Genomic DNA, 5767 nt, shown 5'->3' on the forward strand with positions numbered 1-5767 from the left:
AGCTTTTTTTTTTTTTTTTTTTAATCCCAAGAGCGATTGATTTAAGGCACAGGCTGCACTAATAGGGCCTCCTTAACGTAACAGAAACTTATCCCCAAATGGGATCACAGCCACTATGTAGGGTTAGGATTTACAATACATATTTTTTGGGGACACAATTCAATCCATATCAACATTTAAGCACCTTTCTGGAAAGGTCTGGAAATGTGGTGGAGAACTGAGACCTCATGCCCACGATCAACACTCACTTAGCAATCACGTGAGTGAGTCAGCCATCAGTGGCACCTCCCACCCCAGCCAGTCCCCCAGCCAGTCCTCCAGCCAGTCCCCCAGCTTCCCTCCACATCTTGACTGCAGCCTCTTGAGCGACTCAGCCAGAACCACTAGCTGAGCCCCTTCCAGGTTCCTGACCCACAAAAACAATGGGAGAGAATAAATGCTTTTTGTTTCATAGCCTTAAAACCCAAAAACCAAACCAACTGCCATCAAGTTGATTTGCACTTGCTGTGACCCAATAGGACAAAGTAGAACTGCCCCTTAGGGTTTCCAAGGTTGTAAATCTTTAGGGAAGCAAACTGCCTCATCTCTCTCCCACAGACAGTGGGTTCACATCACTGACTTTTGATTAGTGGCAGAATGCTTTAACCACTGCCCCACCAGAGCTCCTTAGACCACTAAGTTTTGGGCTCATTTGTTACACAGCTGTAGCTAGCTAATACAATAAAAGCATTTGGGGGTTGCTGGTTGTCATCATCTCTGGGGTCATGTTACAGAGCTGTAAGCTTGGGGTGCACTCCAGTGCCACTCTGCTGACCCAAGGCCTGACTCTGCTGCCCGATCTTGGCATGGGCTCTGAATCATGTGGCAGGGATTCCATGCCTGCGAAAACTGTCACCTGGAAGCTGGTTTTCCGTACATGTGTACTCATTAGCTTTCAGCTGTTGGTATGCCTCGTTCTGTTCTGCAGTCGTTCATTGAATACCTAGGGATGCAAACATGAATTAGAGGAAGTTCTTTCCCTGGGGTGCTAATGAGCAGGAGCACAGACATGGAAACCAGCAAGTTCCATGGCAGCCCCCCCTGAGTGTTCACTGGGTGCTGTGATGGTCAGCACATGGGTCAAGGTCAAGGCTTAGCATTTGATTCTAAGCATGAAGGGAATCATTGGAGTCTTTGGGGTTTGTTTGTTTATTGTGATAGAATTATATTACATAAAACTAGTTATTTCAACCATTTTAAGTGTACAGTTCAGTGACATCAGTCACACTATTGTAGACTCATCACCACTATCTATTTCCAAAAGTTTTTCATCACCTGAAACAGAAACTCTGAACCCTTTAAGCATTAACTCTCTACTCTCTCTCCCCAAAGGGAGCTCTGGTGGTACAGTTGGTAAGGCATTTGGCTGCTAACCCAAAGACAGGCAGTTGGAACCCACCAGCCTGTGTGCGGGACAAAGATGAGGCAGTCAGCTTCTGGGGCGCTGTGAGTCAGAATCAACTCAGTGGCAGTGGGTTTGGTGTGGGCTTTGCCTTGGACTCAGTGGGGCAGATCCACTCTGTCTTCTAGGGGCAATGAGTTGCCCCAGCCACTGGCAACCACTGGTCTATTTTGGTCTCAACCTTTGCCTAAGGAGCCCTAGTGGCACAGTGTTGAAGTGCTCAGCCAAAGGGTCAGCAGTATGAGCACTCTCCATAGGAGAGTGATGAGGCAGTCTGCTTCTGTAAAGATTACAGCCGTGGACACTCTATGGGGCAGTTCTCCTCTGTCCTACGTGGTTGCTGTGAGTTGTAATCAATGGCAGTGGGTTTGGTTTCATTTTGGATACCTTTGCCTATTGTAGATACTTCGTGTGAGTGAGATCATACAGTAGTTGTCGTCTGTGACTGGCTTCTTTCACTCAGCATCATGTGTTCAAGGTTCATCCATGTCATAGTATGCATCAGAGCTTCATTTCTCTTTACAGCTGAATAACATTGCATTGGATGGATGGAGCACATTTTGTTTATCCACTCGTCTGCCGATGGACCCTTGGTGGTTTCTACTCTCTGGCTGTTGTGAATAGTGCTGCTCTGAGCATCAGGGCACAAGTATCTTCTGCGCTCCTGCTTTCAAGCCTTCTGGGTACATACCAAGGAGGGAAGTTGCTGGGTCATGGGGTAAGTCTGCAGGGAGCTTTTGGAGGAGCTCGGGGCTTCAGGGGGAGCAGTGACTCCATCTCATTTGCGTTTACATTTCACGGGGCTCCTTGTCTCCACCAGAGTGGGAGTCAGGAGGCCTTTAGACCACAGTGCTGCAGAAGCCTGAGAGAGACCCCTTAGTTAGGCCACTTTTCAGAAAGTTGCACAGAGGGTCCTGAGAACAAGCTGGAGGCAGCTTGACCTTCATGGTGTGCACAGAGCCCCCCACCAGTGCGCAGAGCCCACGCTGAGCCCCTGGGAAGGTCTGGCCTCAGCTGTCCCCTCAGGTCCCTGCACAGCTGGAGAAGGCAGCTCCAGGCTAGGCCTGGGTATGGCAGTATTCCTCCTCTCTGGCCACGTCCTGTCCCTAGCTCTAAGTGAGTTAATTGCACACTTGGGTGCTGACCAGCACAGCTGGGCTGAGCAGAAATAAGTACGAATGAAGACCTTGGGCCTGACCTTGAAGACCCTCGAGAGGAACCAAGCCGGTTCAGCCATTGTGCGATTTTCCCTAAGAGCCCTGCCCTCTGGCTTCCACAGGCTGCTGTCCTTGTCAGAGCTTCCTGGAGAGACCCCTAGTCTGCCTGCCCAAGGGAACCTGCCTGGCCTGCCCTTTGGCACCTGACAAGCCGTCAAGGAGACAGGCAGCCATCCTGACCACAGCGACAGTGGCTGACGTGAGGAGCCTGTCGTTGCTAAATAGTAGGAAGGGCTGTGAGTCCCTGTGCTATACTTGAGAGGTAGGGTCTGCTTGGGAGCTGGCTGCAGGGGTCCTGCCAGAGTCACTGTGGCCTGGTCAGCCCCTCCTGCAGCTGCAAATAGCATTTTTTGGGGGGGCCAGGGAGGCTTGTCAGAAACCAATAGGGTGCTAGCACTGTGTTCCTGACACTGCACGAGGTGCTGCTGAGGGACAGAGGGTGGGGCGGGGGAGTTCCCTGCTGACTCCCCTCGTCTCTAAGCCAGAAGGCTCGGGCTGCATCAGTGCCTGCGTGCGTTTCTTGTGGTCGGCACACCTTGACACCAAGGATCCTAGCTCATGTTTCGCCCTCACAGACATGTCACTGCATGTCATTGCAAATGGTTAAGCGCTTAGCTACTAATCAAAAGGTGGGAGGTTCAAATCCACCCAGCAGTGCCTTGGAAGAAAGGCCTGGTGATCTGCTTTTAAAAGGTGGTGGTGGTGGTGTTGTGTGCCGTCGAGTCGGCCCGACTCATGGCGTCCCGTCGTTGGGTTTCCAGATCCGACTTACAGCGACCCCTCCTTGGGTTTCCAAGGCAGTATCTCAAAGGAAGTAGATTGCCCAACCTTCCTTCTGAGCAGTGGCTGATGGGTTTGAACCGCCAGGCTTCTGGTTTGCAGTCAGATGCCTTAGGTACTACACTACTTACAGCCACTGAAAGCCCCCTGGAGCACAGTTCTTCTGCTCTGACACACATAGAGTTCCCATGAGTAGAGTTGACTCCATGACAGCTGTTGTGGTGTTTGGATTTTTGGACGTCCCCAGTCTAGGTTCACCTCAGGCCCAGGGTGTGTCTTGAAATGATCTATAGCCCTGAGCTTCGCTTTTCTCATCTGTGAAATGGGTCCTGTGCACCAACTGTCCCAGACCCTCTTGGCCCAGGTGAGCTTCCAGGACAGACCCTGAGTGGCCCTGGATGAGGAGAGGGCTGTGTCTTAGATAATGGCTCTTTTATTTATTAACAGTCGATGACGTGGCCTTGGTCTATCAGTACTGACAAGGAGCTGACAGGTCACGTGGTCCCAGGAAGCACAGAGCTGGAGCCCATTTGAAAAAAAACATTTTCTCCTGCTTCGTCTTAATTTAATGGAGGAAACCATTAGCTGGGAAATTGGGACAACTGATTTATTCCTGTTTTGGGGAGGGGAGTGGAAGAAAAATCTGTAATTGCTGTTTGTTCTAGACATGTGTCAGCCAAACACCCTGTCAGTGGGGCCTGGCCCAGGCAGAGGCCGCGGCCCAGTGCCCGACCCTTTAAGGGGGTATCTTTCTCACTTAGGTGGAGGCAGCCACAGCAGCAGAGGTAATCTTCTTAACAATCAAAGTGGTCCTCACTGGGTCCCTGGTGCTCAGGTCCTTCCTGCCAAGCTGGCGTGTGGGCCTGTCCAGGAGCCCTGCATGTCCTCACCTCCCAGGACCTTAGCTCAAGCCCTCATTCCCAGGGACCTGGGACCAGGACCCCCATCTGGGAAAAAGTACTACGTGCCTCCTGGGCTTCATCCGGTTCCAAGGAGAGGCGACTGGGTTCACCCTAAAAATAACTAAACATGCAAACAGCTTCACCATGTGGGCCACCAAATTTAAAGGTACAGTTGTTTTTCATTATCCTCATGTGTGTGTGCGCCCTGGAGCAGAGAGGGGTTCCAGGGGGACTGGAGTGCCCCTGGGCAGCATCACAGTACAGCATCCTGGCTCAGGCCTGGCTGGGAGCTAAGGTTTGGCTGCGGGTACTGCCCTCTCCGCCAGTGCTGCCTTCCCTGGCAAGATGGGAGCCACCGCGCCTCCAGCAGGGCCACCTCCCAGAGTCCTGGGAAGGGGGGCGGTGCTGGCAAGCCCAGCTGGGGGTCTGGTGCCCCTTCGGCTTGCTGGGGCCTGTGGCCTGGATGGCTTCACTCCGATTTCCCAGCTCATCTGGCTCAGGAAAATGGGCAGATGGGTTCTTGGGAGAGGGGAGCTGTAAATAGGCGGACTCGATGCAGTAGAGGTAGAAGCAGTGACAGAGGTTGTCAGCCCCTCCCAGGGAATGGCTGCATCTGCAGCAGACCCGAGACCTGCCCCAGTGGCCTCCCTCTGCTGCGTCACCCCCCCCCCGCCCCCCGCCAACTACGGGCAGGAGCCCTCCGTCTCCGGGCCCTTCCTCTCCCGTCCATCACAGCCACACCCTGCACGGGGACCTGCTGCCTTGTGAGGCTCCGAGGCATGTACTCACAGCGTGACTGGGACTCTCCTCTGACTAACAGTCCTCCCAGAAACATTGCTTGCCTGGGGGGCCACAGAGCAGTCGAGCCCCTGGGAGACAGCCACCACCAGGGAGGTCCTGCAGTGTGAGAGGTAGGCAGCCCAGGACTCCAGGGCAACGGTCTGAAGCTGTGGGTAGGGAACAAGGGCCCCTTGGACACAGGACCCAGGAGGGCCGTCATTCCTTCATTCCTTCATTCCTTCATTCCAAAGACTTGGCCAGGACCCCTGTGCACGAGCAGAGGACCCCGGGGCCACAGCAGAGAAGGAGCCGACAGAACCCTGTGCCTCCTCGGGCCTCCGGTCTGGGGAGAAGCAGGCAGCGGAACAAGAAAGACAAGTCTGCTGCCGTGCTGTGGGGGACACTGGAAGGGCCTGGAGCAGAGACCCGCAGGAGGCCTGTGGGGAGTGGTGCTGGGCAGAGGGAACTGAGGCCAGATGCCCTGGGTGGGGGCGGGTCCTCCAGGCTCCAGGCAGGATGAGAGTGCCCCCGGGGCTGAGTCCAGGCAGGACTGGCCTGTGGGAGTGAGAGTAGACAGTAGGGAGGCAAGGGTGAGGCAGGGAACTTCTGGAAGGCTTTGGGGGAAGGGTGAGGGGTCATGTGGCTCC

The sequence above is a fragment of the Orycteropus afer genome, unplaced genomic scaffold (assembly GCF_000298275.1).
Source record: "Orycteropus afer afer isolate SDZICR_OR568_19922 unplaced genomic scaffold, OryAfe1.0 scaffold00048, whole genome shotgun sequence".
NCBI classification, from domain to species: domain Eukaryota; kingdom Metazoa; phylum Chordata; class Mammalia; order Tubulidentata; family Orycteropodidae; genus Orycteropus; species Orycteropus afer.